Here is a 24,498-nt window from a genome sequence, read left to right as displayed (position 1 = left end):
TGCTCTACATATGTTTTTACTCCAGTACCATGCTTTTTTTTTTTTTTCTTTTTACTATAGTTTTGTAGTATAATTTGAAGTTGGATATTGTGATGCCTCTAACTTTGCTTTTTTGTTGTTCAGGCTATTCTGGATCCTTTGCTCTTCCAAATGATACTTAGTATTGTTATTCTGTTTTCTCTGGCTCTTCCAATATTTTTGATATTTGATTGAAGACAGCATTGAATTTGTAGATTGCTTATGGTAATATGGCTATTTGAACAACAGAGATTCTCCCAAGCAATGAACATGGGAGGTTTTACTATCTTCCAGACTCTTCCTCAATTTTTTCCTTTAATCATTAGTGATTTTTGTTGTAGAAGTCATTCTCCTCCAAGATTAGGTTTATTCCTAGTTTTTGTTTGTTTGTTTGTTTGTTTCTGTTTTTGTGTTTTGTTTCTTTGATTTTTTGGGGGGCTGTGGTCAATGTTAATGATTTATCGTCAGCACGTTCATTATTTGTGTATAGAAAGTTTACAAATGATGGTATGTTGATTTCATATCCTGCTACTTGACTGATTTTGTTTCAGTTCTAAGTGTCTTTCTTAGTAGAGAATCATGTCATCTGTAAACAGGGGTAACTTGATCTCCTCCTGTTATATTTTTATATACAAATCATTTTAATCATTCACATAGACAATTTTCCTTTATCCTGGAAGATAACTTTGCTACTTCAGGGACCTGGTTCATTTTTTCAAGACAAAACACAATTCACTACCTTCCTTTTCCCTGTTGGGAACTGGCTAAAATTTTCAAATCCTCTTTTAGTTCTTGCAGCACTGATATTTTTTTCTATGAAATCTATGTAATATGCAGAAAGTTTCAAAGACACATTTTAAATAAAGAAATATATATTCAGAGGTTTTTCAAGATGGCGGACTAGAGGGTGGCTGCATTTCATGTTGCTCCAGGACAGAGGATTCAAAAGAGGAGATATTGAGAGACTTGGGACCAACTAAAAGCAGTCGGGTGAGTCTCTCCCGTTGGGGAGGTGTCCCATATGGGGCAGGGAACTTTGTGAAGTAGAGCTGCCCGGCGAGACACCCCTCCCCCACTGGAGCAGTGAACTCCGACAACTGGGAACATCATAGAGGAGGCCGCTCAGCACAGCGCTGGGACTCGGAGCAACCACTGGGGCTCTGGTGGCTGCCCAGAGGAGGGGCTGCGAGGAGAGCTGTTTGGACTCAGAGCGACCACTTCTGAACACCGGGGGCCTGCCCGGAGGAGGAGGAGGAGTGTGGTAAGACGCTTGGACTCAGAGTGACTTGCACAAGAGCTAAACATGGTTGCCAGAGGAGGAGCTGTGCGAAGAGCTGTTTGGACGCAAAGCGACTGCTACTGAATGCCTGGGCCTGCCTGGAGGAGGAGGAGAAGGAGGAGGAGGAGGAGGAGCGCAGTGGGTTGCTTGGACTGGGAGTGACTGCATCAGAGCTCCAGGCAGCTGCTCATAGGAGGAGGTGAGTGGTGAGTTCTTTGGACTCAAAGCAACCGCTCCTGAACACTGGGGGGCAGCCCGGAGGAGGAGCACGGTGGGTCGCTTGGTCTCAGAGTGGCCGCACCAGAGCTTCGGGCGGCTGCCGGAGGAGGCATGCAGCGGGTGGCTTGGACTCACAGCAACTCAGAGTGACCGCTCCTGAACACCTGGGGGGGCTACCTGGAAGAGGAGGAGGAAGAGGAACGGGGTGGGTCACTTGGACTCGGAGTGACTGCCCAGGGATACAGGCAGTTGATGGGAAGAGGAGGCACACAGTGAGTTGCTGGGACTCCTAGTGACCGCTTCGGAACACCGGGCGGCTGTCCGGAGGAAGAGGTGTGCGGCGGGACGCTGGGACTAGGAGCGATTATACAGGGCCCCAGGTGGCTGCTCAGAGGAGGGGCCGCATAGCCAGGCGATTAGGTGCACAGCAGGGTCCCAGGACCTAGGAGGCTTCTTGGTGGAAGAGCCACACAGAGACACGCTTAGGGGCGGAGCAAAGGTTCCAGGACTACAGGCAGATTCTCTGAGGAGAGGCAGGCTAAGGAGACTCGTCTGCAAAGGGTGAGGCTCCCAGGCCCAGGAGGCAGGTACGGGCCCCTGGGAATGTTGCAGAGGAAGGCAGCCCAGCCCAGGCGGTAGTTGTAGATTGAGGGGAACCTCTAGGAGGGAACTGACCAGCGAGACCTCCCCACCGGGTGAGTCTTCCCTGCCGGGTGAGGTTTTCCCACAAGGACAGTAAAACCAGAGACACAGGCCCAATCAGGCCTTGCCTCAGCCCACAGCAAGTTCCCCTTTGGATGACCATTGGTCAACAAGTGGAGGCACCACTGCCCACTAGCAGGGAATATACCCCACCTGAAGGCCACCACCCCTAGAGAGGCAGCTTCCTTGTGGAGTACCACACTATTGACTTCCTCCAAGACTTCAGCCTACTGAAGGCTAAGAGGGGATATATAGAAATCTTCAGGGATATTATAAGTCAATAGAGGAAATCTGCAATATCTCAGCAGTGCACTGATACCTGAATAATATGAGAAAACAAGGGAAGAAAATGCCCCAAACAAATCTAGATGTTACATCAATAAAACCCAATGACAGCATGGCAGAAGAAATGACAGAAAAGGAGTTCAGAATGTACATAATTAAAATGATCAGGGAAGCAAACGATGAGAAGAAAGAGCAAATGCAGGCACTGAATGATGAGATGAAAGAGCAAATGTAGGCACTGAATGATCACACCAATCAATTAAAAGCAAATACAGGAAGCAAAAGATCATTTCAATAAAGAGTTAGAGATATTAAAAAAAAACAAACAGAAATTCTTGAAATGAAGGAAACAATAAACCAAATTAAGAACTCCATAGAAAGCATATCCAATAGGATGGAACACCTGGAAGACAGAACCTCAGACATTGAAGACAAAATATTTAACCTTGAAAACAAAGTTGAACAAACAGAGAAGATGGTAAGAAATCATGAACAGAATCTACAAGAACTAGGGGATACCATGAAAAGGCCAAATTTAAGAATTATTGGGATTGAGGAAGGCTTAGAGAAACAAACCAAAGGAATGAACAATCTATTCAATGAAATAATATCAGAAAATTTCCCAAATCTGAAGAATGAAATGGAAAATCAAGTTCAAGAAGCTTATGGGACTCCAAATACACAAAATTACAACAGACCCACACCAAGGCACATTATAATGAAAATACCTAACATACAAAATAAAGACAGAATTTTAAAGGCTGTGAGAGAAAAGAACCAAATTACATTCAGGGGAAACCAATACGGATATCAGCAGATTTTTCAATCCAGACCCTAAAAGATAGAAGGGCCTGGAAAAACATTTTTCAAGCCCTGAAAGAAAATGGATGACAACCAAGAATCTTATACCCAGCAAAACTTACCTTCAAATTTGACGATGAAATAAAATCCTTCCATGATAAACAAAAGCTAAAAGAATTTACAAAAAGAAAGCCAGCATTACAGAACATTCTAAGCAAAATATTCCATGAGGAAGAGATGAAAAACAAAGAAGCAAATCAGCAAAGGGAGGAATTATCCTAAAGCAATTGTCAAATAAAGGAAGAACCAAGTCGTGTCAAATAAATAAATATATAAATAAATAAATAAATAAATAAATAAATAAATAAATAAATAAAATTAAAAAATGAACCAAATGACCGGGAATACAAATCATATATCAATAATAACCCTGAATGTTAATGGCCTGAATCCATCAATCAAAAGACATAGACTGGCAGATTGGATTAAAAAGAAAGATCCAATAATATGTTGCCTGAAAGAGACTCACCTCATAGAAAAAGATACCCACAGTCTAAAGGTGAAAGGATGGGGAAAAACATACCATGCACATGGAATCAGCAAAAAAGCTGGAGTATCCATCCTCATTTCAGATAATGTGGACTTCAAGCCAAAGTTAGTCAGAAGGGATAAAGAAGGTCATTTCATACTGCTTAAGGGAAGCATAAATCAGCAAGATATAACAATCATAAACATCTATGCCCCAAACAGTGGCTCATCCATGTATGTCAAACAAATCCTTCTTAATTTCAGAAACCAAATAGACCACAACACAACAATACTAGGTGATTTTAACATGCCTCTCTCACCACTGGACAGATCTTCCAGACAAAAATTGAACAAAGAAACCATAGATCTCAATAACACAATCAATAATTTAGACTTAACAGATATTTATAGAGTATACCATCCAACCAAGAGCGAATACACTTTTTTCTCAGCAGCACATGGATCCTTCTGTAAAATACACCATATATTATGCCACAAAGCAAATGTTAGCAAATACAAGAAGATAGAGAAACTACCTTGTATTCTATCAGATCATAATGGATTGAAGTTAGAAATAAATGAAAGAGTAAAACACAGAAACTACTCCAACACCTGGAGACTAAACAATATGCTATTATATGATGAATGGATAACAGAAGATATTAGGAAGGAAATTAAAAAATTCTTAGAGGTAAATGAGAACAAAGAAACATCATATCAAAATCTTGAGACACTATGAAAGCAGTACTTAGAGGAAAATTTATTTCATGGAGCGCATTTAATAAAAGAAGTAAAACTCAACAAATAAAAAACCTAACACTACAGCTCAAAGCCTTAGAAAAAGAAGAACAGACCAGCACCAAAAGTAGTAGAAGACAGGAAATAGTTAAACTCTGAGCTGAAATCAACGAAATTGAAACAAAAGAAACAATACAAAAACTTGACAAAATAAATAGTTGGTTCTTCGAAAAAATAAACAAAATTGATCAACCTTTAGCCACACTAACAAAGAAAAGATGAGAGAAAACCCAAATCACTAAAATTTGGAATGAACAAGGAAATATCACAACAGACAGGATTGAAATACAAAATATAATTAGAAGCTATTTTGAAAATCTATACTCCAACAAAATAGAAAATTTCGAAGACATCAATAGGTTTCTAGAGACATATGAATTGCCTAAATTGAACGAGGAGGACATACAAAATTTAAATAGATCAATTTCAAGTAATGAAGTAGAAGAGGTCATCAAAAGCCTACCAACAAAGAAAAGTCCGGGACCAGATGGGTTCTCAGCCGAGTTCTACAAAACCTTTACAAAAGAGCTCATTCCAATACTTCTCAAAGTATTCCATAAAATAGAAGAGGAGGGAACCCTCCCAAACTCATTCTATGAAGCCAATATCACACTGATACCTAAACCAGACAGAGACTCATCAAGGAAAGAAAATTTCAGACCAATATCCTTAATGAACATCGACGCAAAAATTTTCAACAAAATTTTAGCAAATCGCATACAAAAATATATTAAAAAGATAGTGCACCATGATCAAGTGGGTTTCATCCCGGGGATGCAAGGTGGGTTCAACATCTGTAAATCAATAAATGTAATTCAACATATCAATAGACTTAAAGTCAAGAATCACATGATTATTTCAATAGATGCAGAAAAAGCATTTGATAAAATACAGCACCCCTTCATGCTCAAAACACTAGAAAAAATAGGGATAGTGGGAACATTCCTTAACATTGTAAAGGCCATCTACGCTAAGCCCATGGCTAATATCATTCTAAATGGTGAAAAACTGAAAGCGTTCCCCCTAAAAACTGGAACAAGGCAGGGATGCCCTCTTTCACCACTTCTATTCAACATCGTCCAAAAAACTCTAGCCAGAGCAATGAGACAGACCAAGGAAATTGAAGGGATGCAAATAGGAAAAGAAGAACTCAAACTATCCCTATTTGCTGATGATATGGTTATATACTTAGAGGAACCAGGAAATTCCACCAGAAAACTTTTAGAACTCATAAGTGAATTCAGTAAAGTAGCGGCATTTAAGATCAATGCACATAAATCTAATGCATTTTTATACATAAGTGATGAATCTTTGGAAAGAATAATTAGGAAAACTATCCCATTCACAATAGCCTCGAAAAAAAATAAAATACTTGGGAATTAGTCTCATAAAAGAGGTGAAAGACCTCTAAAATGAGAACTACAGAACACTAAAGGAAGAAATTAAAGAAAACCTTAGAAGATGGAAAGATCTCCCATGTTCTTGGATAGGCAGAATTAATATTGTCAAAATGGCCATACTACCTAAAGTGCTATACAGATTCAATGCAATTCCAATTAAAATCCCAATGACGTACCTTACAGAAATAGAGCAAGCAATTATGAAATTCATCTGGAAGAATAAGAAACCCAGAATAGCTATAGCAATCCTTAGCAGAAAGAGTGAAGCAGGGGGTATCGCAATACCAGATCTTCAACTCTACTACAAAGCAATAGTAACAAAAACGGCATGGTATTGGTACCAAAATAGAAAGGTAAATCAATGGTACAGAATAGAGGACATGGACAAAAACCCAAATAAATACAATTTTTTCATACTAGACAAAGGGGCCAAAAATATACAATGAAGAAAAGATAGCCTCTTCAACAAATGGTGCTGGGAGAATTGGAAATGCATATGCAACAGAATGAAACTAAACCCATATCTCTCACCGTGCATGAAACTAAACTCAAAATGGATCTAGGACCTTGGAATCAGACCAGAGACCCTGCATCTTATAGAAGAAAAAGTAGGTCCAGATCTTCAACATGTTGCCTTAGGATCAGACTTCCTCAACAGGACTCCCATAGCATAAGAAATAAAAGCAAGAATCAATAACTGGGATAGATTCAAACTAAAAAGCTTTCTCTCAGCAAAGGAAACTATCAGCAATGCGAAGAAAGAGCCTACAGAGTGGGAGAAAATCTTTGCCAATCATACTTCAGATAGAGCACTAATTTCCAGAATCTATAAAGAACTCAAAAACCTCTACACCAAGAATACAAATAATCCAATCGACAAATGGGCTAAGGAAATGAATAGACACTTCACAGAAGAAGATCTACAAGCAATCAACAAACTTATGGAAAAATGTTCAACATCTCTAGTAATAAGAGAAATGCAAATCAAAACCACTCTAAGATTTCATCTCACTCCAATTAGAATGGCGATTATTCAAGAATACGAGCAACAACAGGCGTTGGCGAGGATGTGGGGAGAAAGGTACACTCATACATTGCTGGTGGGGGTGCAAATTAGTGCAGCCACTCTGGAAAGCAGTGTGGAGATTCCTCAGAAAGCTTGGAATGGAACCACCATTTGACCCAGCTATCCCACTCCTTGGCCTATACCCAAAGGACTTAAAATCGGCATACTACAGAGATACAGCCACATCAATGTTCATAGCTGCTCAATTCACCATAGCCAGATTTTGGAACCAACCTAGATGCCCTTCAGTTGATGAATGGATAAAGAAACTGTGGTATATATATACAATGGAATATTACTCAGCCATGATGAATGATAAAATTATGGCATTTGCAGGCAAATGGATGAAATTGGAGAATATCATGCTAAGTGAGATAAGCCAATCTCAAAAAACCAAAGGACGAATGATATCGCTAATAAGTGGATGATGACACATAATGGGGGAGGGAGGGGTTAGTGTTAGGGTTAGTGTTAGGGTTAAGGAGGACGGCAAGAATGGAGGAAGGAAGGACTCTATAGAGGGAAAAGAGGGGTGGGAGAGGTGGGGGGAAGTGAAAGAATAACAGAATGAATCAAACATCATTACCCTATGTAAACGTATGATTATGCAAATGGTATGCCTTTACACCATGTACAAACAGAGAAACAACATGTATCCCATTTGTTTACAATAAAAAAAAAAGAAATATATATTCAAGTAAGCTAGGAAACAATGAGGAGGTTTCTAAAACTATGTGGCCTTCAGTTAAGGTGATTTATATTTACATTAAATTGATATCATCACATAATTAATTTAATGGAACATAAACATAACATTTGAATGCTAGTTGAGTTCAAAAATCATGATTCATATTTTATCTCTTGTACTAATTGCCAATTTTTTCTGCAGTCTTAATGAAAGTTTGCATGGACAATATTCTTGGTCTGTGCTATTGAGGACACTGTCTACAAAGCATATTTATAAAGAATGTTTGAAGATCAAGGCCAGCCCTTTCCCTCCAAGTGTGAAGAGTGATGACTCAGTATATTAAAACACTAAGCAGAATGTGAAAAGAACAAGTTTCATGTTGAAATTGGTACTTTATTTATATCTGATGCTGAAAACGTTATACGCAAAAATGCAAAACAAAGTGTAATACAAATTACTTAAAAGAGACCTCATTATGTGAGAAAAAGTAGGGATCGTTGCTTCTCTTACATCCACCTTCATTCCTGTCTTTTTTTACTGTATCTCTGTATAATAATGTTTGTGTGGCACTTACCTAGTACATCTCCCAATAACAAAGGTAACCTTTTTAGCTATTTCCTGAAAAATGTTACATGCTATTAAAAACCTCAACCAGGAAAATAACAATCATATTTCATTATAGTTTTAATTCCTGCATGTATTTTCTTAATGCTCCAAAGCTGTTGTGTGAACCATCTACTTTAACTTGTATTCAAGATCTTGAATTAGCTTAAATATAAAACAGCAAACAGCTTTACTCTTCTTTCCTCCTTAGGAAATCTTTGAACCACTTGTGAAGCTACACTACAAATAGCAAACTAAATGTCAGATAAAATACCTCGTCGTCCAGACATCCTAGCTTCTGCCCCTGTAGTGTAACAATATTCATATGTCGCATAGTAACTTTCGATTATCAAGACTAATACAAAACTTTTCCAGTATATTAAATAACTCTTTTTCTTTCTCCTTGTTTGTGCAGTGATGTGAGGGACTCTGGATGGAGAGGTGAAAATTACAACCTTTGATTTTGATGGAATTATCAATTTCTTTTGTGAAAGCACTACTTTCTTTGATAATACTTTTGCTCTAAAACATCAAAGCCTAAATATAGGCAGGTGAATAACCATTTTGTGAATAAATGTAGGTGTAACATCACAATGAGCAAACCCTCTTATAACAACGACAATATTTTGCCTTGGATTCTGTAGATTTTCTCATTTACATTAATTCTAAAAAGATTGAAGATATTAAAAGGCACATTAAAAAATATTGCTCTATCAGATTCCTACAGATGCTGTAGCAAAATCCTGCAAATATGGTTGCTTAAAGCATTAAGAGTGCACACTGTCAGAGTTATGGAGGCCTAAAATGTAAAGCCAAGCTGTCTGTAGGGCTGTGCTTCCTCTGGAGGCAGTAGGGACTAATCATTCACTGTGTCTTCCTAGCTTCAGGTAACCCCAGCAGTGCCTGGTCTCTCTTGGCCTGCAGGCATATCATTCCAGTGTCTACCTCTGCCTGCCGGTGGCCATCTCCACTCCGCATGTCTATGTGTATGTCCTCTTCTACACTTCTAGGGAAGTCAATCACTGAATTTAGGGCCCACCCTAATCTAGCATGACTCCATCTTAGTCACATCTGCAATGAGCTTAATTCCAAATGAGGTTCCAGACATGAATTTTGAAGGGACAGTATTCAATATATTCCAATTACCATTTAAAAATGTTTGATGCATTTACTACATTTATAAAGCAGAGGAATAATATCAACAAGAAAAAAATACCTAAACACGTATCATGATGTTTTTATGCACATTATTGGATGCTGGTGACACTGTTTTATAATTTTTGGGTGAAATTAAAAATGGTTCAAGAACAGTATGGAATGAAGTCATGCAAAGGTTTTCTGTAACACATTTACATCAACCATTTTCCCAAGGGTAGATGTTGTACATTGAACAAGTTCTTAGGTTAATGGAGACTTAATGACATTATGAATATATTCAGTGATCAAATTAATTTTGAAAATTAGCTGTAAAAAGTTTCAGCAAACTAATGCTGATGAAACAATTATAAAATGATAGTATTTAAATTTTTCAAACTGAGTTATTCATATAGGTCAAAAACATACTGTAAAAGGAAAAAAGAAATTTCGTTTCAATGAACTAATAATATTAAAGGTTTGAGGTAACTGTAGACTAAATATGAGTCATTCATGTTATGCATTAATCTTTAGCAATCAAAACAAACTATAGTGGCAAAATCACATCCACTGTAATAGCTATTATAAAAGGAAAGCTAATAGCAACTCTTGACAAGGATGTGGAGATAGTAACATTCTCATTTAATGTGGATGGAATAGCCACGGTGGAAAGGGGGTTGAGATTAAAAAAAAAAAAAAACCACATGAAAACACAGTCGTACTATGATACTATGATGTATGGGCATATGCCCAGGAGAAATGAAAACATATTTAAAAATCTATAAAACAGAAGAACATAAAAAAAGAGAGAGGAGAAGAGAAAGGAAGGAAAGAAGAAAGGAGGGAGAGAAGAAGAGAGGAGGGAGGAGGGAGAAAGAAAGAAAGAAAGAAAGAAAGAAACAAGTTGAGGGTAAGACTGCTCAAATTGAAGTACAAAGAGAAAAAAAAAATCTCAAAAGCACCCAGGTAGGAGGCAAAATAACTTCAAAAGAACAAAAGAACTTTCTTTTTAATAACTGAATGAATATACCCAATTAAAGTAACATTTTAAAAAAGTGAAATGAATATTACTTCTGACAAAAGAAAAAATATTGCCAGCAAACTTGCATTGTAAAAAATAGTAAAAGAAGGTGTTACCAGAAAAAGAAAACTACATTAAATCCTTGGATGATACATAGTTCATCTCTTCTGGATTGATAATTCTGAATGAGCAAGAAAGTTTTAATTCTTCCTTCAGCTTGACTACACTTTAGACTTGTTCTTCCTGGTTAGAGGTACCTGGTCTGCCTTTTCTTGGAGTAACTGCTTTAGGAGACTTTCAATCATAGATTATTTTTCTGCTTCTTTGAAATGCATGTAAATCTTCTCCCAGACACCTGTCAGATTTATTTCCAAGGGAAGGTCTTTGTGAAGAAAGACCTGGAATAATTCATTTGAAATATAAACATCAAAGGATGCTTACCCCTATTTCCCAGTCTCCAGGGGGGGATAGAAGCCCAAGCTCAACGGAAACATTTAGCAAACTCAATAGCATGATCACAAAGAAAAGCAACTGCAAATTCAGAATAACTCAATGTGGAGCTGAGTTCTCTCTCCTGTCTTGCCACTTTAACTTTATCTAGGACAACTTTTGCTTTCACAGGGTGCAAGTATGTATTATCCCTCTGGGTCTGTAGTACCACAAGCAGCAATTCTATTCAATGGGAAACAAATCAATTATTTATTATATCAGAACCAGGCTCAGTGCTTTGGAACAAGAGTACGGTGGTGCAATAATGAACACAAGGTCAGTGGAATTCTTTGGCACCAATACCTATAATACTTCTGATAAAAAAATGGAGTGAATACTAATAATATTTCTGATAAGCAGAATGCTATGGCTGAGTAACTTCTCACTATTGATCCCTGTGATGCAGTTAAGTAAATCTTGCTTTTGTAGTATGATTTGACTTTGGACTAGAGGTCCCTTTATGCAGGAACATACTAAGAATCCCATTCAACGTAAAATTTTTAACTCAACTTACTTATTTTGGGCTCCTCATTCCAGTAAAACAAGTAAAACAATAAGCGAAAGAAATGTTAGTATCCTGGTAGGAACAACTGGCCACACTGTCATGAGATGGTAAGGTCACTGCTGTGTACTGGAGGTAAAGGTAGGTATGTCTGGAGCTAAAGAAATTTCTTGAGGTACATCTTATTGCTTCCACTGAGTCAAAATTTTAAATGCAGTACTTGGAATATAGCTCAGTGGTAGAACAATTGCCTAGTATGCATGAGGTCCTCAGTTCCATCTCTGGCACCCTCAAGGTAGGTAAATAAATAACTGGTAATTCCAGTCTACACAATCTGACAAAGGCAACTGATTACCAAAAGATAAGAATCTTCAGATATGCAAGTACAGTATTTCTCACTGGGCAAGTCCTCAAGGGTAGCCGAATTGCTGAGACAAATTAATGGAAGTCTAGGCCAAGAGGCACAAGAGGGATATAAAAACTGTCAGCCATAGCCAAACTCAAGACCCACCGCAAACGTAGGCACTGAAGTTGGTGCTACTAATTTATTGGTTTAGTTTTTGTTTTAAAAGCTTTAAGACCAACATGTAAGAATTAGTGACATCAAGTGGACTGTGAATCTATTGTTAAGTCCTAGGGGAAACAATGTAAGAAAAAGACAGGAGCATGTATCCCAAAGCCTTGCCCAGATAATTCAAATAGTATATCAGGGAGAATTTCCAAGTGCCAGTCTCTGCATGTCTGTACCTGAGGCCTATTTTTCTGGAAATCAAGAAGACTGATCTCTGTGCACTCTGAGGACCAAAATGACTAAAGAATTCACAACAATCTGGGAACAGTCCTCCACTAATGAGTTTGGGATTTTATGGATAAATATGCCAGGTTCTTTGCTCTCAAATGAGTTAATTGTGAGATGTGCCTGTGTGTGTGTGTGTGTGTGTGTGTGTGTGTGTGTGTCTATTTATGTATAATATATTATATATGATTTTATATATATATAATCATATTTTATTATATATGCATACATGTGTATGTGTGTGTGTGTATTAACCTTTTTTCCAGGGTTTCCTCAAGGGAGGAAATCTCAATTATCTATCATGCTAGATGACTATAATATAACCTTTGTGATTATTTTTTTCTTTCCTATTGTTTTCTCACAATTGACATCTGAACTCCAAAAATTATTGACACTCAAACTCTAATCTTAATACCTAGTTCTAGGACACACACGTGCACACATGCACACACCACTCCTCATGATTTCTGAGAGCTGACCAAAGGAGGGTATAATTTCTCAACCTCCCTTTTATGCACAATGGTAGTCACCGTCACCGGTATAATTTTTTGTAGGATCCTGATAGAATGGTATATCCAGAGTAAATTTAACTTTCCTATATCTATTTTAATTAATATATGTAGTTAATGTGTGCCTTTTATAAAGCATAAATATTACTCGATTATCTACATGACCATAGATGCCTAGATTAATTTCTCAATTTTCATTCTTCCATCTCTAGTGTCAGCTACATTGTTAATCCTCGAGTAATGGATGTGATCAAAAGTAATTCTTGGAATTAAAAGTTTAAATATCATGTTACATTTGTTGAGGAACATTGTTTGGGTTTAAATTCAAACTGAGAATAAGACCCAAGCAAGAATATTTTTCATCTGTTTTTTCAAAGTATTAATGTTTCATTAATTTTATTAATTTTAGTCACAAAATCGTTGGAACAGAGTTTTAGATTTTGCTAGCATGAAATTAAAAATGTGGAATTAGAAGTTACTGCCTTCTAACAGTTACAAGCTGGAATTTGTAATTCAAATACAAATGCAATAAACAGTGCAGTTAAAATGACAAGCGCTTTTCTGAGGGATGAAAGTGCATTTTTTTGTAATGATAATGCCTCCCTTGTATTCTTTATCAAGATGAAAATAATGTGAACTTCACTGATTTGATTATGTTCCTGGCTTTCACTTTTTCTTTCACAAAAAGTTTCTTGTAGACAAGAAAATTTTTTCACACTTTTAAAATCATTTATGGCATTTAAAATTAATATTTAATTATATTAATTTTTTTCATTTTATGTAATATTTTGAACTTTAAACTTGAGAATCTTTTAAGTGGAATTTAAATCCATTTGTCCTCATTATGTCACCTATGCCATGGATCCATGTTAGTGATCAGGGATTTCAAAAGATTACACAAAATCTTTTTCTCTAGTAATTTATATTTAATTAATATGATCATTTAGTGATTTTTATAGTTGTATTAATGTTATAAAAATATAAATGAAGTTTAGATTGACCCCAAATAAAGCTATCCTCATTTTGACTGATATAACTTAACTGATGAAACATGCATGTACTTGTCACTAATGTTAATATCCAAATTAAAATATTTTCTTTTTTTTTTTATTTTACATGTTGTTTCTCTGTTTGTACATGGCATAAAGGCATACCATTTGTGTAATCATAAATTTACATAGAGTAATATTGTTTAAAATATTTTCTTAATACAAAACAAATCCACAACTCTATCACCACATCTCATGAAAGTTGAGATATCAACTAGCCCTTGATTGCTGTCTAAATATTATCATGCATTCACTACCATGTTCAATACAAAGGGATATGGCTGTTGTTGCAGGGAACAACTTTTTAGATAATTTCTTCAATCAGCAATTTAAATTCCCAAGATCACATCTTTTCAACTAATAGCAAGGATATGCCCATTTCATATAATGGGTATAATAGATATTTATTATAGGCCTAAAGAATTATACTGTCTGTGAAATGCTATTGTGGAAAAATGTTACTCTTTTATGTAAATAGACGTTTCAAGAAGTACTAGAAATCTTTTTTTCTAAATGCTAGTGTATTTTCTAGCAAGTCTCAGAGACCAAAAGTAAAACTACTTGGTCCTCCCGTATTTTTTTCCCATGACCCTCACACTTTTTCCCATGACCTTCAGAGAACTCTGGGATTATTAGCATAACATTTTCCCACCTCTTAGGGCTCCTTTTATGCTTCAATAGCCTCATTTGCATTTGGCTTACTCACTCAGCAATACTGCAGAACCTCACAGAGAGAAATAAGCTGTATATAGACAGAAAAACTCAGCGATAGCTCTGGATTTGCTTTTAAAAATGTCTCTATTTTCATTCCTGGCAGTATCCTTCTGGGACTTATCTCTTTTCCTTTTTTCATTGCTCATGTTAGCCTACTTTTCTCCTCAAATTTTAATTCCACGTCTTTCCCCCTAAACAGAAGTAAAGTCTATGATCACTTTCATCCTGTTTCCTTTCTTTTTGGAAACCCTTTGTTCCATTCAAATAATATTTTTTTATAGACAGTCTATCTTTGGAATTATTTTCTAACAATTTAAAGTGACTGACTGTCAGATGAGCTTGTCAAGGCACAAGAGTGCACTATAACTAAATACTAATTATACTGTGCAAAGAGCAAGCAATTTGTTTACTTGGTTCTGCAAGCACTCAAGGGTACTATGGAAAGTTAAAGCATTGATGTTAAAATCATTTCAAATAACTTCAGACTGCCTCCTATCAGGCATTTTATGTTTTGTTCTTCACAGAAGTTTTAATTAGATGGATCAAAGTTGGTTCTCAAATTATAAATATGAAAAAAATGAAAAGAGTCAGCATGAATTTTTACACAAACAAGCGCAGAATGATTCAGATTAGAAGAGGGAAAAAAACTAAAAGATGCAATTTAGATTAAAAATAATTTTAACATAATTGAATTGAGATATGCAAATATATTTTGAAAACTGTCTGATGAAAGTGAATCTAAAAGCAGATCCTGAATCACAGCAGGGTCCTTAGTATAATAGAGAAGTCGATGAGAAAAATAATTATAACTGTAAATCCATAGTTTTTAGTGGGTATGAAGAAGTATTTCTTTCAAGTAAACAAGACTTCACTGCTTTTTAAGCCAGTGGGCAATGGCTTAGAGCAAGCTCATTAGACTGTTTCATTTTTCTGTGTTCCTGTCTCAGTTGGATGACAATTTAATTATGAATGTGATGAATTGTGACATGGATACACATATATAAAAAGTAAATTTGCATCTTTTAAAGTGTAATTTGTAATCAATTATATTGATGGCAATAAATACACAGATAATATTTATTAGCTAAGGGTACCCATGAAAAATGTAAGTAGAAGTTATATTTTATGTGCTAACAATTGGAGAATACAGGGATAATGCCTACCACAATTACGCAAGACTACTAAATTCTTTCTTTTGCAAAGTTTTTGCTAACCTGTGAAGTAATTTTGATGATCAGAGAATTTTATGAATATTTTCAGGGGAATTTTATAGTGATCTTGAATACTGCAAAGAAAAAGGTAACGTAGCATGTTTTTAAAATAAGTGTTGAATCCTGATGTGACATGACATTCAAATCTTGTACTAGATCAGCCTTTGACTGAGAGGTTACTTTAGGGATTAAGGCATATGATCTTTTCAAATATAATCAATTGTTATCAGAAGACCTATTTTGCATATTTCTTTTGAAACGTTTCAGTTGTCATGAATAAAATATGCAGGTGAAATGTATACATAATAAAACTAGAGATCTTAGAAGCCCAAACCCTCCTATTTGTCTAGTTTTAGAAAATACAAAAGGGTAAAGAACAGAAATTTAGCTATGTTTGTGAAATTTCATAAAAGCAACTAAACAGACTTTTAAACAAGTTTTTAAATTTAATTATAATGATCTAATATTAAAAACTTTTGGAGTTTCCCTAACCCTTTAGCAAATTACTGTGTATTTTTAACTTACTTATGAAATTGGATTGATTCAGAATTAGTTATAGTGCTTAAATCTTTTTCTTTCAGCTGTTTTATTTGTGATACATCATTTCAAACTATAACGGATGGAGACACAAAGAATTATGCCTAGCAATATATTTGTTTAGAAACCAAAACTTATGAGTAAATTTAGATGCAGTGATTTTTTTTGGCACAGTATGATACAATAAGAATTTGTACTTCATTTCTACACTTGGTTTTTGGCACAGGGTTTCTAAGAAGATTTGTAATGGAATTATGGAGACATCTTTTTTTTTTTTTTTTTTTCCTAATATTTACTCTTCTACCAACCCTGGTTCCTGACACAGGGGTTCTAAAGCCCTTGTAATCTCTTGAGTAATCGGCCTACCAAGAACAGTTTACACAGAGATTCTTAATCCCTCTTATTTCCTGAGTGATAGGGATGTCTTTTTTTCTATCAGTGGCTCTTCATCGCTTCATGTATTAGAAAGAACTTGAGATGATCAGAATCTCAGGACTTCAAGTTCCATGCCACTCTCTGGGGAGGATACCAGGCTTCAGATTGAGTTAAGAGCCCATCATCCCTACATGACAAAGTCTCCATAAAATCTCAACGCGGGGTTCAGAGCCCTGCTGCCTTGATGAATGTATCCATGTGCTGCCAGGGTGGTGCACCCCAACTATAGGGAGATATGAGTTCCTGAGCTCGGGATTCTTTGGACCTCATCTTACATAGTTGTTCATCCTATGCTCACTTGTATCATTTTATAATATCCTGTATGATAAACTGGTGAGTAAATGTGAGTTCTGTGAGCCATTATAGAACATTACCGCACATGAGAAGCAGGTTGTAGAACCCACCAAATAGCACCAACTGTTACAGAAACATGGAGGTTCTAGGTTTCTGCTACAAGCAGACAAATGAAAAGGAAAACACAACATACAAAAATCTTCAGGAAATAATGAAAGCATTGTTAAGGGGGCAATTTACATGTACACTTACACAACTGATTTTTTATTACTAAATAAGAAAAACAATCTCAAGTCAAAAATCAAACTTTATATCCTGTGGAACTAGGTAAAGAACAACCAAAAAGCAAAGTCAACAGAAGAATAAAATCCTAAAGATTAGAACAGAGATAAATAAAATCTAGAATTGGTCTTTCAAAAAGATGAACAATATTGATAACCTTTTTGTTAGATTGATTAAGATAAAAAGAGATAGGACAAATTATTAAAATCAGAATGTAAATGGGAATATTGTTCTAATTTTTCATAAAGAATAAAAGATATAAGGAAGTCCTCTGAGCATCTCTATGCCATCAAAATAGGTAACCAAGATGAGAGATCCAATTTTCTAGAAACATACAAACTACCAAAACAAAATTGTGATGAAATTAAAAAATCACAATAGACCTATCAGTAATAAAGGAGGTTGGGTCAGTTATCAATAACTTCCAAAAAAGCTTAGGAGCAGACGGTGTCACTAGCATTATACCAGGCACTTGAAGAAGCAACACATCAACTCTTCTCAAAATTTTCCAAATAACTAAAGATATAGAACACTTCCTAACTTATTCTATTAGATCATCATTACCCTGAAACCAAATGAAGACAAGGACACTTTTAAGAGAAGAAAATACAGACCAGTATCCTTGATGAATATTAATGCCAATATCCTCAACAATATACTAGCAAAATGAATTCTACAGCACATTCAAAGAAAAATATACTATGATTGAGTACACTTGTTCTTAGAATGCAAGAGTAGGTCAACACATGAAAATGGATCAATTTAATGCATAAATTAAAGGAACAAAGTTATAAAGAAATGCATGATCATCTCAATTCATGCATAAAAAGCATTTGATAAAATTCAACTATTTCTCATAATAAAAACACAAAACCAATGGGGAATGGAAGAAAATTACCTCAACATAATAAAAGTCATATATATAAAAAAATCCTCTGCTACCATTAGGTGAAAGGCTAAACCTTCTTTCTGTAAAGTCAGGAGCAAGATAAGGATGCCTACCTTTGATACAGTATGGTTCTAGATATTCTATTCAGGGCAATTTGGCAAATAAAAAATAAATAAATAAAACATATCCAATATGGAAAGGAAAAAGTTAAAGTATCTCTATTCACAGATGACAGCATTTAATCTTAAAGATTCCTCCAAAAGATTAGAACTAATCAACAAAATCAGCAAATTTGCAGGATAAAACACTTGTACAAAAATCATTTGTTTCTGCATATTAACAGGGGACAATTGGAAAAGAAAATTAAGAAAACAATTTTGTTTATGATACCATAAAAATACTTAAGACTAAACTAAATCAAATATAGGAAAAAAATTGAAAACTGAAAACTATAAAATGTTTCTGAACATAATTTAAAAAGACCCCAATAGATGGAAATATATTTCCTCTTCATGAATGAAAAGACTTAATATTCTTAAAATTTCAATATTCAAAGTGATGTACAGATTCCACACAAAGCCCATCAAAACACCAATGATTTTGTTTATTGCAGAAATAGAAAAAGCCATTCCAAAAATCACATGGTATATTAAAGGAAATACAAATACTCAAAACAACCTTTGAAAGCTGCTCAACCTCTTGAACCTCTAGAAAATGTAAGTAAAATCACAATGAGATTCTATGTCACAAATTTGGATGAATAGTACCAAAAGAAGCAGAAGAGAGGAAGGGGAGAAATTGAATCACTTCTGAATTTCTAGAGAGAATGTAGAATAGTATAGCTGTTGTGAAAAACAGTATTGTCACTGCTGAAAAAAAATGAAATTGCTAGCATTCCGGCAATTCTCTCTCTTAATATACATCTGAAAGAATTGAAGGTAGGAACATGGAGAGATATTTGTATTGTGAATTGAGCTGCTATAAACATTGATGTGGCTGTGTCACTGTAGTATGTTGATTTTTATAGCCAAAGGCTGTAGGAATGGGATAGCCGGATCAAATGGTGGTTCCATTCCAAGTTTTCTGAGGAATCTCCACACTGCTTTTCTATAATGGTTGCACCAATTTACATTCCCATCAGCAATGTTAGGAGTGTACCTTTTGCCCCACATCCTTGCCAACATTTATTGTTGCTTGTATTCTTGATAACTGCCATTCTTATTTAAGTGAGATTAAATCCTGGAGTAGTTTTGATTTGCATTTCTCTAATTGGTAGAGATGTTCAGTATATTTTTTTTAAAAAAGAAAAAGATATTTTATGCCAATATTCATAGCCATATTATTCACAATAGCTAAAAGATAGAGATAAAACAAGGGTCCATTGCGGGATGAAAGCATAAATTAAATATATAAGATATGTCTTTACAACCAATGAAATATATTTAGACTTGAAAAGGAGATACCCACTCATGCTACGGCATATGTAGACCTTGTAGACATTATTTTAAGTGAAATAAGCCAGATACAAAGGAAGAACTATTTTAGGATTCCATTTCTATAAGATACCCAGAGTAGTTAAATTCAAAGAAACAGAAAGAAGAATGGTCATTGTGAGGGGCTGGGAGGAGGGAGAATCAGGAGTTCTTTTTTTAATGCATAGAGAATTGAGTTTTGAAAGGTAAAATAGAGTTATGGAGATAGATGAAGGTATGGGCGCCTTCATGTGAGTGAAGTGATAGGACTGTATACTTAAAAATGGCAAAATATTTTTAAATACTATATTGTACATATTTTACCACATTGAAAATAGTTTTAAAACAGATAAGGGTAAAGATGAAGTGAGATTATGATGTGCAGAGAAGAAGGGAGGGGAGCAGTGAGCAGAGCCAGTAAATGAAGCTGAAAGCAAAATAAAAGAAGAAACAAAAGATAGGATAGTGTGTGAGGAGTTAGGCTTTATTTGGAAACGAGTTATGCAGAATAAAAATGTTATTGGCTTTTTAAAAACTAAAACTCAAAACACTGCTACTTTCACAACTTCTTTAGAGTCGGGAAGTAGAAAATGTAGGACTGATATGGAATTTATTTTGCAGCAGGCTTGGGACCCAAACTCCTTCCAGCTTTCTGTTTTATCATCTCTTTGTATGACTCTTCAACTCATGATCCAGCCAAAATCCATGGAAGCAGGAGCATGAAATGGGAAAGGGAACTTCTCAGTAGTGCTACTCAACCTCCATTTATGATTTGACCTGAAATTAAGCACATGGCAGTACCCTTCTGAAAAGGTGCTGGGGAAGTATTTTTCACTCTATTTGTTTGTACCTACCTGAATATGCTATTATCATGGCAAAAAGCAATGGTTAGCAATTTCTGCCAAATAGAAGTGACAGAGATGAACACAAAAGTAAACCAGACCCATAGGGGCATATAAAGTACCTTCAGAAACAATCTCTTTCTTGCCACAGAAGAGGAAGCTGGATTTTGGATTTCTTTCCAAGATCTTCCTCATGTTCATTGACATGGGGCCACACTAGCCTGCTTCCTGTTCCTGAATGTATGGGTCCTTTTCTCCTGTGAGCCTGTGCACACATGGACAATGCCTGGCATGTTCCTTCCTAGTTCTTTGCAGAGCTGGCTCATAACCATCCCTAAATTATCACCTCTATCCCTCTGTAGCTGCTTCCTAGTTTCTTTATTCTTTTTAGATGGGGTTGCCAGATTTAGCAAGTGAAAATATGGGACAACTTCCTAATTAGAATTTCATTTAAACAATGCAATAAATACCATGCAATATTTGGGTCATCCATATGCAAAACATTTTATAAAACTTATGCAAAACGATTTAAAAACAAAAGCCCTATTCGTTGCTTATCTGAAATTCAAATTTTACTTGCTAATTTTTATTTATCTGGTATCACTATCTTTAGAGCCCTGTTTCTAAATCTGCAGTTATATTATTTATTTATATCCTTCTTTACATATTGTCTGTCTTTCCTTCCAAAACAAAAATTTCCTAAAGAGTTAATCAATGAAACATTTTTTTTTTCTTTTTAAAAATGTTTTATCAATGTGTTATAGCTATATATAGTATTAGGGTTCATTTTGACATAATCATACATTCATGGAATATAATTTGCTCCATTTCAGTCTCTAGTACTTTCCTCTTTTTCTCCCCTTCCTCTTCTCTACTTTCTTCCATTTATTTACTGATTTTTTTTATGTTGGTGCTTTATACATAAAGGTGAACTCCACTGTGGTATATTCATATATATACATAGCATTGTTTGGTCAATTTCATTCCACAGTGATTCTCTCCTCTTCCTTCTCCATTTTGAACCTACAAATAAAAGAAAAACACGACTGTTTATTGAACACAAGTAAAATAAGGCTGTACCTACTGCCAAATCTCAAAAAGATGGTTAGTATTCAGCTGGTGTCGAATCCTCTTTTGATTTCCTTTAACTTACTTCTGCCACCAGACTCCTTGGTCTTCATGCAAAATGGATTTAAATATCTCTATTAATGATTTCATGTTTAAAATAATCAACATTTCCCCCCTCAATGTGTTTCCTGTTTCCTATTTCTATCTGATGTTTTCTGTAGTAAGATATCTGAAAGTGTTTCTAAAAAATTTTGATGAAGATCATTCCAGAAAAGTTTGATCATTTTGTTTTACTGAGCAAGGGCTGTTTAAAAATAGGATTGCAAATTTGAGGACAACCTCAGCAACTGAATGAGGCACCAAGCAAGTTAGAAAGACCCTATCTCAAAATAAAAACCTAAAAATGTCTGGGGATGTAACTCACTGGAAAAGCACCCCTGGGTTCAATCCTGAATACCAAAATAATGGTGATGATAAAAATAATAACACCTCAATATTCTGAATAGAATAATAGTAAAGAAAAGAGCTCATCTTTTCACACTGTGAAGGGAATCGTGTCATTGAATTCTACTTCAAAATATATTGTCAAATTTATATCTTTCCAGTTCTTATCTTTTCTATCCATTTTATTCAATTGTATTTATTCCATGAAAATGAAATTCAACTCTATAAAAAGCTATGCATTGGAGGAAAATTATTGCAAAGCTATGTGCTAATATAATTTCTCTGAAAATCCAAATGCATATTTATTAAACACAAACATTTTCAAAGTCCATCTGCAATAATAACAAAGTAATAATTACATACAATTTAAGCAATAGAGCTATGAGAGAACTGGTACAATATACTTTATCAAATGACCTCATTAATTTATTTATCATTTAATTATTTGTTTATATTGTTGTACTGGGGATTGAACCTAGGGTGCTCTACTACTAAACTATATCTGCAGCTGCTTTTTTTTTTTTTTTTTTTTTTTTTTCTTTTTGAGATAGGGTCTCACTAAGTTGCTGAGGTCACACTCAATCTTTCTATCCTCCTGCCTCAGCCTCCTCATTTACTGGATTTTCAGGCATGCCCCCCCCCCCATGCCTGCCTTTACCAAATATTATTGAATGTGCAGTAGTTATGAAATTCTGCAGGTAAAGAATAGCTAGATCAATAGAAACAAACAGAAATCTCAAACAGCAATGTTAGAAATTATAGGAAACAAAGAAACGATGCTTATTATCCATGACATTTTTGAGGAGAAAATTTATGAGAGCAAGTAATGATTTATACTTTCTAGTAGGCTCTGAACATTTCCCTTGACAAATAGAGAAGGAAGATTGAGTGTCCAGAAACTGTCATTAGGCAGATGAGTGATGTTCTGGAGAGAACTGTGAGGTGTATGTTGGAGATGAGCAGCAGGCAACGAGAGGGAATAGGAGACCTATTTTAGCATCTGTCTTGAGAGGGAACATTTAGAGACTGAGAGAACTGAATAAATAGGATGTTCAAAGGGATTCATAAGAAAAAATTTTAAGAAAATTTCAAGTAAAACTCTGGTCATCAAGGTTTCCTTTTTGATTGTGGTACATTTGAAACAATATAGAGGTTTAATCATGAATGTACTATAGTTTTATTATATTACATATATTTAACATGTTATTAAAAAAGGTGATTTTTTAAACAATTTCAAGAAGACTAGATGTGACTCAAATGTTTTAAGACTCAAATGGATGATTTTGAGGAAAATATGATTTCAAATTTTTACTTTGTAACTTCAGCAAATAATATTTCCAGAAAGGTTAGACAGTTAAATACTGAAGACAGAGATAAAAAAGAATTAAATATGAAGGGATATGTAAGAGTTCTAACATAAGGAAGATCATTCTTTTGGTCCATATTTTCATAGCTGCACATACTGGTGGTACTTGTTACATATCCATTCATGAACACAGTATAATTGATCAATATCATTCCTCTGTATTTTCCCTTTCCTTCACCTTTCCCTCGCCCAGGTATCTTTCCTCTACTTTACTAATATCCCTTTAATTTTCATGACATTCCCCCCATCCCTTTCTTTTCCTTTTTCCTCTCTAGCTTCTACATATGGGAGAAAACAAATGATATTTGGCTTTCTGAGTTTGGCTTAGTTTGGTTAACATAATGTTCTCAAGTTTCATCCATTTCCCTGCAAATAACACATGATACAGTTTCATTCTTCTTAACAACTGAATAAAACCCCATCGTGTATATACCACGTTTTCTTTATCCATTCATCCATTGATGTACACTTTGACTGGTTCCCTAGCTCAGCTTTGTGAATTGTGCTGCTATAAACATGGATGTGCCCGTATCACTGTACTTGTTTAATTTAATACTTCAGGATAAATACCAAGGAGTGGCATAGTTGGGTCATATGGTGGTTCCACTTCTAGACTTTTGAGGAACCTCCACACTGATTTGCATAGTGATTGTACTAATTTACAATCCCATCAACAGTGTAAAAGTGTTATAAGGAAGTTTTTTCTAAGAATCATCAACAATAAAACACACAAGATGGTGATGGCAGTGATTGATAAATTTGACTAGTTACAGACTTTATATGATGGTATTTAAATTCAAAGAAAATTTAAAGAACTGGGGAATATTGACTAGAAAAAGTAATTCTAACATCAAATAAGTAAGTAATAACCTGAATAAATAAAACAAGGAGCAAAGACATATATTCAAATAAAAATTTGACAAGAGAAAGAATAAGCCCTTTACAAAAGAAGACATATAGTCATTATACATACATAAATATGATATGTAGAGCAATTTTAAAATACATAATATTCTTAATCAGATAATGGGAAGGTGGTAAACAAGAAAATAAAGCA

At 35.1% G+C, this 24,498-nt stretch overlaps 1 protein-coding gene across 3 annotated transcripts in view; it reads left to right on the top strand.

Annotated features, from left to right (window-relative positions):
- PABPC4L (poly(A) binding protein cytoplasmic 4 like) overlaps nucleotides 1–24,498 on the top strand; it is a 98,015-nt gene that overhangs the window by 21,934 nt on the left and 51,583 nt on the right. For 2 of the 3 annotated variants that reach the window (XR_013766312.1, XR_013766313.1), the window contains 2 exons: nucleotides 8,803–8,938; nucleotides 11,164–12,470. The exons of the other annotated variant lie outside the window; for it this stretch is intronic. The gene's annotated coding sequence lies outside the window, so the exon portion shown is untranslated. Of the gene's footprint in view, nucleotides 1–8,802; nucleotides 8,939–11,163; nucleotides 12,471–24,498 lie in introns of those variants that run through there. 3 annotated transcript variants of the gene reach the window in all.

Source organism: Sciurus vulgaris (assembly GCF_902686455.1).
Source record: "Sciurus vulgaris genome assembly, chromosome: 9".
NCBI lineage: Eukaryota > Metazoa > Chordata > Mammalia > Rodentia > Sciuridae > Sciurus > Sciurus vulgaris.
Note: the sequence above shows the minus strand (reverse complement) of the source record. Positions and strands in the feature narration are given on the sequence as shown.